Below are 13704 nucleotides of genomic sequence, written 5' to 3' on the forward strand. Positions count from 1 at the left end.
AAAGAAGCAATTCTGTGACAGATTGTGAAGGTAAAGAAGCAATTCTGTGACAGATTGTGATTCAAAAATACTTTTAAGTATTGTTTATTCCTTGTTCTATATTTTGAAGAGAGGCTTTGGAACACGTGACATTTATTCTCCCTGTTGCTGAAAATTTCCCCTCTGTTGTTCCTAGTACTGGATGCAATGATATTCTGCAGCTGTTGCTTAATAATAGCATTCTACTACTGTATTCCTTCTTCATGTACTAATCAGCCTAAGATTTGAGAACCAGGCTTGGGTAATTTGGCCTGAGGCAGCTACTTGTGTTACTACTAGTCTAATGAAGAGCCCTAACTTGAAGGAGAACAGATTCTACCACAAAATGGAAATTACAAAATGATTTCCAGGAGAATCTTTAAAAAGGCTTTATATATTGGTAAAATACTTTTATACAAATCTAGCCACTTTTTTGGGTGGTAAGACCCTGAAGCAGGGTTATCCCATGACAGCAGTTCTGCTTGAGTAGGAATCAGAAGCAAGTATGACTTTCAATGTTATGAATATTTACAAATAATTTAGATTTTTGTTGAGGCATCATTTGTACCTGGTTACTTATAAAATGGACACATCCACATTACTTGTCAATACTGACGCCACCAAATAGGCACACAACACTGGTGAAAACAACTCATTCTAGCTGTTCAAGAAGTGACTTTGTAAACAGTTCCCTATTTTCTCTGATTCTCCTATTAAATACTCAGACGGCACCATCTTGCAGATGAAGGCCATGACCTGTGCCCTCCACTTTAGTTGTAACTTTTCCTGGTTAGACTCACTCCACAGCTCCAGAATTAACTCACAGAGGCTATTGGGTTTCTCCACTGGAAGGCATTTTCTCCCACAGTCATCTTCTCTTGGCACCAAGAGGCCAGTAGCAGTGTACTCAATGGAGCTCAATGTCATTTATATAGACAGCTGTGTCTGAGGAATGCTAGGGTTGGTAGAAGAATCTATAAGTATCATGGAAGGAACTGAAGTTGGAGCAACTATATTTCTTAAGAACCAATGACAGCAGCAACAGAGGAAGCTAGTGTCTGCAAGGGAAGCAGCAATTACCATCACGCTGCAACTCTAGCAGAAAAGCCAGTGCAGGTTCAGAGCTTTTAGCTGTGCACCCCGTCCCCGTTTTCTGAGAATATTCTGAGTTATGAACAGACTCATTTCTGCAGTGTTGAGGATTTATTATTTGTAGGAAATGAGTGAACTCTTCCTGAACAGGATTCCAGGTGAGGGGTCTTATTTTTACCAAGCTATCCATATTGCGATATGTGGAGGGAAATTTCCTTTTTTTATTGTTTCGACATATTTGGCATCTTATCCTTTTGCAGTACTGCTTGATTTCCCAATGCCAAGGTTCCTGGGCTGTAAAAGTCAGTTCATGATGGATCAGAACCCTAGAAATCAGCCCCATCCATCTTGCTTTTACTCCATGCCCTTCTCACTTCAAGGACTCCAGCTTTAAGACTGAGTTTCTCTAAAACCTGTTTCTCGTAACACTCCTCTGGGGCGAACCAACCACATCTTGCAGGTAATCTTATCCCAGTATCATTGCTTCAGATTCTTGATAGCAGCCTGGAATAAACAGAGCGGGAGATTTTACTTAAATGCTTATATTGAAATAAAGTAGTCTTTTAGGGTATGTCTTTGAGGCTATCTGTGGTAGTCCTGTGGGACACTTGCCTCTTCAAATTTTTACCTTAATTTCCCTAATCCTCTACCACTGAGATATAAAGCAGTTTTTCTCTTCCTAGGGGATTGATTTTACATAAAGGCGCCCTCCAGCGATTCTGGAGTCTCACGCAGTAGGAAGAGGACCTGAGCGTGCTGGGGAGAGAGCAACAGGACTTGAAATTACAGAAATACACTCTAGTTATAGAGAAAAATAAATAAAAAGCGCCAGTCACTTTAGAGTGTGCCACTAATTTCATTCACGGAACACACGGAAGAAAGTTCTGACAAACTAAATTCTTAGATTCAAGAGCGGAGTCAAATAGCCAGGAAATTACGGACGAACAGGGGCCACCCGAATTGCTCTGCAAGGGCGCTTTCCGAGACGCCTCGGATTGGGCCAGAAATGCCGCAACCCGGTCACGTGTTTTCGCCCCGCCCTCCCCCGCCTCTAGATAAACGAGGGCCGGGGCGCCCCCCTCGTCTTTAGGTCAGGGAGTTGCGCATGCGTCAGCGAGTTGCTCCAAGTCGCGCCGGGAGCCTGGGCGCCAAGGGTCCCGCTGAAGTGTTCCCTCCTCTTCTTCCTCCTCTTCCTGAGTCCGCCAACTAACGCGGACTGGAACTCTCCCGGAAGGTGGGGTCCTTACGACCTTCCTTTTCTTTACTCACGTTTTACAGCCCTCGCTTAACGGTTTACAGAGCTTCTGTTTCCTTTCTACTTTTCAAATATTGCATGATTCTTAGTCCCACATTCACGAATATCATCCGATTTAACGACTATAAACTGAGATGTGTTATGTCTTTTCTAGATCTCTAAATGCGATTCGAGCTGAGGCCACTTTGTTTCTCCCTCTCCTTGTGCCTTTCTGCTTCAAGTTTGCACTTGAGTGACCTTCGTTTGGTGGTGAACTTTGCTTCTTGTCCCTAGGAGTTAGCCAGCTCTGCGGTTCCTATTCCCATTTTCCCTATCTTAAAGCCAGAATTTCTGGATTGATGTGAGCCTTAATAGTTCAGTCAAGTCGGTACCTAAGGACGAATCAATTCTGGAAAATATTAGAGCAACCCACTATCTGGAGGGAAGTCACTAAAAGATGACGCTCAGCCCATATGTAAAATGATAAAGAGCTGTAACATATGTACGATCTTTTCTCTCTCCTAGAATGAAAGAACGCTTCTACTGGGAAAATTTTGTAAAGGTCAGTTTGCAGGCTTTTAGTTAAGGCAACTGAATTGTAGTTTGTTAGAAGTGTCTCAAACTATTGAAGAGAAATTGTCATCAAATTATACTTTTTATTGGAATCGGTAAGTCACCTTTCAGAGACTATTTGATTCAGTTTGTCTTGTACACCAGAAAGGTTTCTTTGGAGGTATGGAAAATGAAGGCAAACGAATTCTTGTATACACAATTTTTATAAAAATATTAAAGGATGGGGAATTCCCTGGCAGTCCACTGGTTGGGACACCACCCTTTCATTGCAGAGTGCACGGGTTCCATCCCAGGTGGGGGAATTAGGAGCCCACAAGCCGCGTGGTGAAGAAAAAAAAAAGAAAAAGCGTTCATGATTTTACAGAATTAGCAACTATAAATATTAAACCTCAGTAAAACTGATGCCAATCCTTTCTCAGGCATTTTCAATGGCTTTTGCAAAACAGCCAAAAAATTGGGTAAAACAAAGGCCATCTTCTTCATTTAAAATAAAAGATGAGAACATACCTGGCTTTTTAGAAGCCAAGATCTGTTAGGTAACAGCATTTCTCAGAAGAGGATTTTCCTTTTGTCAGAAGTAAATATTTAGAAGTTTATTTATTTAGTTCTCCTTGTGTTGAGGGATTGTGTGTGTTTTCACCATGGTTTTGATACTGCCACAGTACTCAGAAATAATTATTAGCAGAGGAGGTTGATAGTGAATTTGTTTTTTACAACCCATAGGACATTGAGAAGCCACCTGCTGAGAAAGGGGCTATTGCCATCTGGTCTATGTTATGAAGCCAAATCATTACACTGATCCCATAATAAACCTCCTTTTCTTTTTGTGTCATCTGTTTTCCCTTCCACCACTGTTTTATATTAGCCTCAGGTTGCTGTTGGAGTTCAGGGACAAATAAGAGGTCATATAATGTAGGTCATTGCATAATGATGAAATATCAATTCTGTAGTCTGTCTCTAAGGCTCTGTCCTTGATAGTATAGTGTGCTGTGGTGCTTATGAAGCTTTCACTCCACATTAGATATTATTGTTTTTAGCTCACGTGACTGTATAAGTTCACTTTCAGGTTTTTATGTGTTCAATCTTTATAAGTGGCAGTTAACGGATGAAGAAGTGAGGAGGTTATGCACAGTATTTCAAGGCAAGGAGGCCTGTAGCTATGATCAAAGGCAAAGGATGTAGAAAAATGTTCATTTAACAAACTTTTTAATATCTTTGTTTAAAGCACCTAAGTGCTAGGAAAACAAAGATAAATAATACACAACCCTATCCTTTGAAAAACACAGTCTAAACACAAGATTATGAACTGAGAGAGAAAATGATGGAAGGTAGAGAAATGACTGAGCTGACAGCTTGTGCCCAGGAAGCTCAGAGGATGCCAGAACCTTGACTTGCTCACTTCAGTGAAGGTTTCATCTTCCATTTAGCATGGCTTAATTTTGTCAACGCAAAGTTGATCAGCCTGTGAGGGACAGGCTTGTGCCATGAAAACTCACAAGAGGCTAATGTCTAAACCAGAGGGTCAATTTATTGCTTTATAGGGAGATGGTATAATTACATTGACTGTGGTGTTCTTTTATTTTTTTTTAGATTTTTTTGATGTGGACCATTTTTAAAGTCTTTATTGAATTTGTTACCGTATTGCTTCTGTTTTATGTTTTGTTTTTTTGGCCGCAAGGCATGTGGGATTTAACTCCCCAACCAGGGATTGAATCCACACCCCCTGCATTGGAAGGTGAAGTCTTAACCACTGGACTGCCAGGGAAGTCCCAACTACAGTATTCTTGTTCAGTGTTCTTGTTCAATAGGAATATAATAATATCCACAAATGTGAGCCCCAAAAGTAATTTAAAATTTTCTTTTTAGCCATATTAAAAAAATAAAAAGAAACAGGTAAAATTAATTTTAACAGCATATTTTATTTAACCCAACTTATCCAAAATGTTATAATTTCAACAGGTAATCAAGAAAATTATTACTGAGGTAGTTTATTTATTTGTTTTTTCATACAGAGTCTTCAAAATCAGGGGTGGATTTTATACCTACAGCACATGTCAATTCAGATTAGCCCTATTTCAAGTACTCATGTGGCTATGTGAAGGTCTAGGATATGCCTTTCCTAGAAGAAGTTAACCGGGAGGCCAAGATAATAATCAGAAGACTCTCTGGTGAGCATGGAATCAGAACGGGGGGTGCTGGATAGTCTTGAAGGATACTTTATTGGCCTGACAAGCATGATGAACCTACCCTGATCCAGTAGAGTGTACCTTTTTGGTGGTTTTAGAGTTTGTTGCATTTAACATGTCTTGCATCAGCAGTAATACACTGATACTGCCAAATTCTTCTTTTGAGTTTATGTAAATCACTTTTTTCTATTAACATTTTATTCAAACAGGTTTAAATTTTTTTTACCTCTTTTATATTTAGTCATATTTGAATGCAGACTAGTCAATATTTGGTTTGTATGTTCCTAATCTCTTCAGCCAAACAGTTATTCTTTCATGGGGTTAATACTTTCTATATCTAGCTAATTTCATCCATGATGTGTTTTCTAAAAGTAAATATAAATTTATTATAGATGTATTTTAAGAATGTAAATTACAACCATATTACCAACAATTTGGAAAATAGAGAAGAACAAAATTTGCCCCAATACAATAATTGCTTATTAAAGTGCATATTTTTATTTAGTTGGACTAATAGACTGTAAATCTATATTCTGTTTGTTTTTTCCCGTCATGTAATAATACATTAAAAAAAGCAGTTTCCCGCATTTTCAGAATTTCAAATGAAATGAAATTTCAAAACAAATGGAATTTCAAATGAAATAGAATTTTTTAATGTGTTTATTAATTCCATATCTGTACTCATACACAGATTGGCATGATAGATTTTTTAAAACATCCTTTACATGTAGTTATATATATTTTATAGCCTTTTTCTTATTGTGATAAAAAACCAACATGAGATCTACCCTCTTAACAAAATTTTAACTAAAATTTAACTACATTGTTAACTATAAACACAATGTTGTACAGCAGGTCTGTAGAACTTTTTCATCTTGCATAATTGAAACTTTATACCTATAGCCTTATTTTAAATTAATATATTAATTAATTGTTTTTTCTTTTACACCTGGGTGCCCCAGTGTTGGAGGCCCCTTGTCCCAGACTCCTCCGTGAGGAGTGTGGCTCATCCCACCTATTAAGCAAACCCCAGTCCTCCTCAGTGCCTTCCCTCCTACTCAGAGTCACAGTGCAGCGCCGCCTTGGCTCAGGGCCTGTGGCCAGGTGTCCGGGACAGGGCTCTGGCTCCGACGCTGTGCAGGGGCAGGACAGCCGGAGGCCAGAACGGGGGAGTGAACTGAACACGCAAGGGGCGCAAGTCTCTTCTGGGGCAGTGACGTGAGCCCCTGGCCAGGAACCATGGGGCCCCAAGGTCCAAGGCCAAAGCAACCCGAACGCACATCGTTGGGGCCGGTTGTTCCTCCCAGCAGTAGTGAGGTGTCTAGAATTCGTCTCAGGAGACCATCGCTGCCTGTACCTGGAGCCTCTCCCCTGAAGAACAGACTCAGGGCACCGGTCTCTCGGACCCAGCCCAACTGCCAGCACCCTGCGATGGGGAAACTGGCCCATTTACCCAAGCCCCTCCATCCGGAAATGTTCTCTTTTCAACAGCATAGGGGACGGCTGCAGGCTGGGGCGAGGGCCAGGGCCTGGTCCAGGTGGGTGGAGTGTGGGGTTTCCCAGGAAGGTAAAAACAGAGTGCAGTTGGAGCGCGCAGAGTATACTTTGTGGCTTCGGGTGTGTGTGGAGGTGTAAATGTGGGTACAGATGGAGGGGCACGGAGGGAATGCGCTGGGAGGCGCTGACTGCGAGAGGTGGCTCAGAGGATGGCGGGATTTGAAATAAAATTTTAATCTGTGGGTATGGCATACTTTATCCAATGCTTTTTGAATATTTATCTCTCTCTCTCCTTTATTATTGTTTTTCACTCTAGTGAACACCTTGACATTGTGATTACTTCCCCATATTTTAGGATAGTTCCTTAGAATAAATTCCCAGAAGTGGAATTTATAGGTTAAAGGATATTAATATTTTTATGACTTTCAATTCCAAAAGGATTTTTAACAAACTATCATTGATGATGAGAGTAACAGTTTTATTTCACCCATCCTTGTAATGGTTATATCTTTCTTCAAACATTTATTTAACAGGCTTATCCATTTATTTTTTCATTATTTATTGAGCACTTGCTGTGTTCCAGCAATGTTCTAAGCACTCATGACACAGCAGTGAATAAAACAGACAAAAATTCCTGCCCTCATAGATCCTCCTGGGTGAAACAGTCAACTAGATAAATAAATGAAATATGTGTGCTAAAGGGGAAAACTAAAGCAGGAAGGAGAACGTGAAGTGTCATTGGGGTGAGCATTTTAGAGTGGCTAGTAAAGGTTTCATTTGAATAAGTGACAAAATTCTAAAAAATGTTTTAAATTTAAATCACAAACCTACAGAAAACTTGCAAGCATAGTAGCAAAACCTTTTTTTTCCTGAACCATTTGAAAGTCAGTGACTTACCTATATAATGTTCCACCTTCCCCAAATATTTCAGGGTGTCTTTCCTATAAACAAAGACTTTTTTTGTTTTGTTTTGTTTTTGCGGTACGCGGGCCTCTCCCTGTTATGGCCTCTCCCATTGCAGAGCACAGCTTCCGGACGCGTAGGCTCAGTGGCCATGGCTCACGGGCCCAGCCACTCTGCAGCATATGGGATCTTCCCGGACCGGGGCACGAACCCGTGTCCCCTGCATCGGCAGGTGGACTGTCAACCACTGTGTCACCAGGGAAGCCCAAGACGTTTTTTTACTTAACCAAAATGTAACCATCAAAATAAGGATATTAACCCTGATACATTATTACTGTCTTATCCTCATCCCTACCCCCCCATCAAATTTTGTCAGTTGTCTCAATAATGCCCTTCATAGCAAAAAGATCCAGTTCTCCGTTATGACTTGTTACATTTAGTTATCTTGTCTCTTTAGTCTCCTTCAGTTTGAAACAGTTTCTCAGTGTTTCTTCAACTTTTATGACTTTGACACTGTTGAAAATTTCAGGCCACTTATTTTGTAGAATAGCCCTTAATTTAGGTTGTCTGCTGTTTCCTTATGATTAGACTTAAGGTTATACATTTTTGGCAGGAATATCACAGAAGCAATGCTGTATTCTTGTTGTATCTTATCAGATGGCACATAATTTCTATTTGGCCCATTACTGATACTGTTTACTTTGATCACTTGATTTAAATGGTGTCTTCCAAACTTCGCCACTTTAAAGTTAGTCGTCTTCTCTTTGTAATTAAGTGTTTTGTGGGGAGATACTTGATGACATTTCTCATCAAATTTTCAGTTTATTTGTCTATGTCTATATGAGCTCATAGTTTCCTGTTTTAATCAGTGAGCTAGTATCATTATTTTGGTGGTAAAACTATTTTCACATTTTCCCGTTGGAACATTTCAAGCTAAGCTTCTGTGTCTTTTCATCATGTCCCGATCATTCTTTGAACATGTCCTTGCTTTCTGGCATACCAAGATGTTCCAGGCTTATCTTGTACTTTCCTGCCCCAACCCTGGAATCAGGCATTTCTCCAAGGAGCCCTTGAGAATGCTATCTTGAAGCCACACTCTGTGCGCTAGGTATGCTCATTGCTATTGGCATTTTGCTCCTTCCAGGTACTTTCAGTGGACCGAGAATATTTTTGTATGTATACATATACATATATATAAACAATATATACATATATTTATTTATACTATGTTTATTATTTATACTATATTTATACTATAACTGTATTGAAAACCATGAGTTCACTTCAATTTCAATCCAACACTTCAGTTTTCATTCTAGTTTTATCCCTTTCCATCTTTGTACCTCTATACTGTATTAGTGGGAAATTAACTGTCTTTATCCTCAGTGTATTTACTTATTTGATCAAACCCTCTGTGTATAAATAATCTCTTCTTCCGCTGCCACCCTTTCCCCTGCCTTGATGCCCTTCTGACTGAGTATGGGCTCAATATGGGCTCCACCACTCCATGTAAGCATGTCTTCACCCTGCTCAGGTCTGACACCCCATATGCCAGGCCACCCCTCTGCATGGGTGCCCTGTTGGTCCTGCTTGGCTCTGACACACCACTATGGGCCAGTGTACCTTGTTCTGCCCCCACTGAATACCTTTAAGACTGAATTGCCAGGAAATGAAGGAAAGGGGAGGAGGAAAATAAAGGCAAATTTTTAGTAAAGACCCAAAGGAAATTAGAAAGTGAGCGATTTGATATCTTGGTAAGAGCATTCCAGATAAAGAATAGCAAATGCAAAGGCTCTGTGGTAGGAGCATGGCTTGTGTGGTTAGAGGGACACCAAAGTCACATGGCTAGAAGAAGGTAAGTAAGAGGGATAGCAATATTAGATGGAGTCATGGCGATAAGGGATGAGGTAGGGTAAGAAGGGAATAGATCATGTAGGGCTTGTAAAGTCTTTGGATTTTACTTTGAATGGGAATGGGCAACTATTGGAGAGTTGAGCAAAGGAGTGAGAGCATCTGCCTTAGGTTTTAACAGGTTCACTATGGCTACTCTCCTGAGAACAGAGGAAGAGGGGCAAGGACAGAAGCCAGCACACCAGTTAAGAGGTTATTGCAATAATCCAGGTGAAAGATGATGGTGGCTTGGATCCTGGTGGGGGTGGGGGAAGTGAATTGAATTCTGGGTGTATTTTGGAGGTGGAGCTGACAGAAATTGCTGACTGCTGAGATGTGGCATATGAGAGAGAGGAGTCAAGATGGTACCAAGATTTGTGGCCTGAGCAACAGGAAGAATGGAGTTGCCATCAACTGAGAAGGAGAAGACTGCAGGAGAATCTGGTTTGGGAGAGAGGGGCATTATCAGTAGTACAGAATGAGATATATTTGCATTAAGTTTGAGTCTGTTGTTAAAAATTCAAGTGGAGATGGCAAGTAGGCAGCTGGATATTCCAGTCTGAATTGGAGATATAAATTTTGGGAATCAGTGATAAATAGGTGCTATGTAAAGCCATGAGACTGGTTGAGGTCATTAGGTAATGAGTCTAAATACTATTGAATTCCTAGAGCACTTCAACATACAGAGGTTGGGGAGATGAAGAGCAAAAGAGCCTAAGAAGGAGCTGTCAGAAAAGTAGGAGGAAAAGTAGGTTAAAATGGTACCTTGTTGTTGCTTTCATTTGCATTTTTTTGGTTACTGGTTGCATGGTCCTTTGTAGATTGTTTATAACCTTTATCAATTAGGCTTCAATGATTTGATTTAAAAAAATCAATTGTATTAATTTTTTATGTAATAGGGATTTTAACCTTTTGTCATATTAGATGAAATATTTCTTCTCTTTGTCTTTTTGTTGTTATATGAATGTTTAAAATATTTATGTAGTAAGTAGTAAATCAATTAGTGTTTTTATTTGTGATTTATCTTCTTCTTATGAAACCTAGAAATTTGTCTCACCCTCCAGAGATTTGAAAATCATTTAATTCTACTTTATTCTAGCTTTTCATTGTCTTGATTTATTTTTATTAACCTTTGTTGTTGTTGTTGTTAACTTTATTTTACTGACTTTATTTTGTTTACCGTACAGAATTAGTCTTGGTGCATAATGTGAGGTCAGGGTTTAAACCCATTTCCTCAAGCAAAGGGCTCAGGCAATCAACACCAAGTATTATTTGGTTCAAACAGGAATTCATAAATAGAAGGTTCAGGAGGATGCAAGGGGCCATGCACTCACTCTCCAGGAGAGTGGTGTACTTGCTTGAGTGCACCAGGTGTGCTGTGGTCAAACATGGGAGTGGGCTGAGAGTGGAGCTGAATTTGGGTGTCAAATAGCCTGAGCTTGGGTGCCAGCTCTTTCGGGAGCTGCTGGAAACACTAGCTGTCCAGCACTTGGAGACTTTGGAGGAAGGTGAGATCAGGCACCTCCAGATACCAGCCAGCTCATTGTCAGGCAACCCTGGGGGAGCCCCTGGGCCCATTCTTTGGACACTCTTTTTTGTCTCTCCATGCTCCCAAATTGTTAGTTTTTCCAGCACTATTTATTATTGAATCATCTATCCCTTTGCCAGTGATTTTTGATATCTCCTTTTTAGCAGATATTAAATTTTTATGGTTATATTTTACTTATGTCTAATTATTTAAAAATATTAATATCATTAACAGCAGGATAGTAAACTTCATGAAGTCAGATTTTAAGCATATATTAATTTTTTAAAAAATTAATTTATTTTATTTATTTATTTTTGGCTGTGTTGGGTCCCGTTGCTGTGTACAGGCTTTCTCTAGTTGTAGCGAGCGGGGGCTACTCTTCGTTGCGGTGCACGGGCTTCTCATTGCGGTGGCTTCTCTTGTTGCGGAGCACGGGCTCTAGGCACGCGGGCTTCAGTAGTTGTGGCTCACGGGGTCCAGAGTGCAGGCTCAGTAGTTGTGGCGCACAGGCTTAGCTGCTCTGTGGCACGTGGGATCTTCCGGGACCAGGGCTTGCACCCGTGTCCCCTGAATTGGCAGGCAGATTCTTAACCACTGTGCCACGAGGGGAGCCCAAACATATATTAATTTGATATGCAAAACATATACTCTCATTTAATACAGGAACAGGTTAACGTTAAAAGAAAGCATTATTTTATGTATTTACTATTCTTATTTCTGAGAAGTCTTAAGTTTTGTCTGTAATATCAATAGACTTTTCTCTCTAGCTTGAGTACTATGGTTCTTTACAGTAGAGAATTTTCCAATAAAGACAATGCTTAAAATAATGGTTTTCTATTTAATTAAAGCGGATATTTGCAAGTAGGTTTATTTTCACCTCACTTTTGAATACATTTGAATTGTTGTTATACTCTTTTTTTTTTTGGGCCGTGCCGCTTGGCCTGTGGCATCGAAACCACTCCCCGAGCAGTGGAAGCCTGGAGTCTTAACCACTGGACTTCCAGGGAAGCCCCATGTTGTTATACTTTTGAAGGTGAGGCATTTGTTTATTATTCCTTTATAATTATAGGTGGCTGCTAACATTCTGGTTCATCTTTTTTAAGTACCTAAAAGATGCCCTCTCAGTCTGAAAATAAAGTTATCCATTGGAAAATAAAACTAGTAAGATTAGTACTGAATACTAAAAATGAGTCTTGCCTATAAATATAGACTGCGAATCTTAAATAAAAAGACAAGCAAATGAATATTAAAATATATTGAAAGAATAATTAATCACAACTGAGAAATGCTTATCTCAGAAATTTGAGGATGGCTTAATAATAAGAAATCTAATCTTAAAACATAGAAAATGAAAAATCCAAGATCTTTTCAGATGCTGAAAAGATATCTGATAAAAAGTAAGCATTCTATTTTAAGTACTTATTAGGAATGGAATAGAAGGATACCTCAACATGATAAAAATATTTTTCAAAATAACAGTATTCTTCTTTCTTTCTTTCTTTTTTTAATTGAAGTATAGTTGATTTACAATGGTGTGTTAATTTCTGCTGTAGAGCGAAGTGATTCAGTTATACATATACATACGTTCTTTTTTATATTCTTTTCCATTACGGTTTATCACAGGAAATTGAATATATTTCCCTGTGCTATGCAATAGGGCCTGGTTGTTTATCCATTCTTAAAATAACAGTATTATTCTTAATGGCAAAAAAAATTAAGGATGTTTCCATTAACATGAGGAGCAAAATTAAGGAAGCCCGCTATTGCCTGTGCAAATAAATGAAGACCAACCAAATGAGAAGAGCAAAGGCTATTTATTCTGAGCTTGCTATAGCAAAGGAATCAGCCTCTGTTACCTGAGTTTTGTCAATGACTCAAAATCAGGTGCAGAAATGGGAAAGCTTCATAGTGGAAAAAGGGAAGGCTTCAGGTGTGCGCTGATTGGAGGCTGCTGGCGTGGAGAAGCTTGTAGGCAGGCTAACTAGAAATGGGGCATCCTATGTGATTGGTTAGGGGTGCATATTTGGCTTTCTATGGTTGGTTCCACATTGGAAGTGGGGACCAAAATTAGGGAAACTGTCAGTTATTAATGAAGTCCTGGCCATTTTGAGCCATTTGTTAGAGAAGTTATTGTTTAGCTACTTGGATTGTCACTATAGATAGCAGCCTGGCTTCCTGCAAGTCTGACATAGCAGGCTGGCTTCCTGGGTTGTTTATTGTAGATAAGGGGTTGGTTTCCTGGGCAGGTGGGTGCAGCTGGTGGGTCAGGTTTCTATTTTCTATATGGTCTGGCCATTATCCATTTTTATATTTAGTCTCTCACTATAATTTAAAATTGTTTTGAAATTTCTGACTCATGCAATAAGATAGTAAATAAATAAGTGGTTTAAATCCTAGGGGGAAATAGATGATAGAATTTTTATGTTAAACTGAACATTTGAATTAATAAAGTAGTTCAGGAAAAAAAAATCACTCTACTATTCTGGCAATAATTAGGTAGAAAATGTAATGAAAAATATCTCATTCACTATATCAACAAATAAAATTCATAGGCATGCTTTTATTGAGGAATGTGTTTGACCTATATAATCCAAACTATCAAATTATTACCAGAGAGAAAAAATATTGGAAACACCCTTTAATAGAAACACCCTTAGTTTTTCACCACTGAATGAAAGGAGAGGCATGCTAAGTTTTGGATGGAAACCCTAAACATTTTGAAGATTTCACACCATCTTAAATCAACTTAAAAATTCAATACAATTCCCATTTAAATTCCTTAT

The 13704-nt window shown here is 39.2% G+C and overlaps 1 long non-coding RNA gene across 1 annotated transcript; it reads left to right on the forward strand.

The window, feature by feature from the left end:
- Positions 1 to 2243: 2243 nt before the first annotated feature.
- Positions 2244 to 11944, forward strand: LOC309838558. The gene is made up of 3 exons (XR_014298364.1): positions 2244 to 2344; positions 4930 to 5085; positions 11892 to 11944. It is a non-coding gene; the product is annotated as an uncharacterized lncRNA (long non-coding RNA).
- The last annotated feature ends 1760 nt before the right edge of the window (positions 11945 to 13704 follow it).

This window comes from Grampus griseus (genome assembly GCF_964374135.1).
Source record: "Grampus griseus genome assembly, chromosome: 1".
Lineage (NCBI taxonomy): Eukaryota > Metazoa > Chordata > Mammalia > Artiodactyla > Delphinidae > Grampus > Grampus griseus.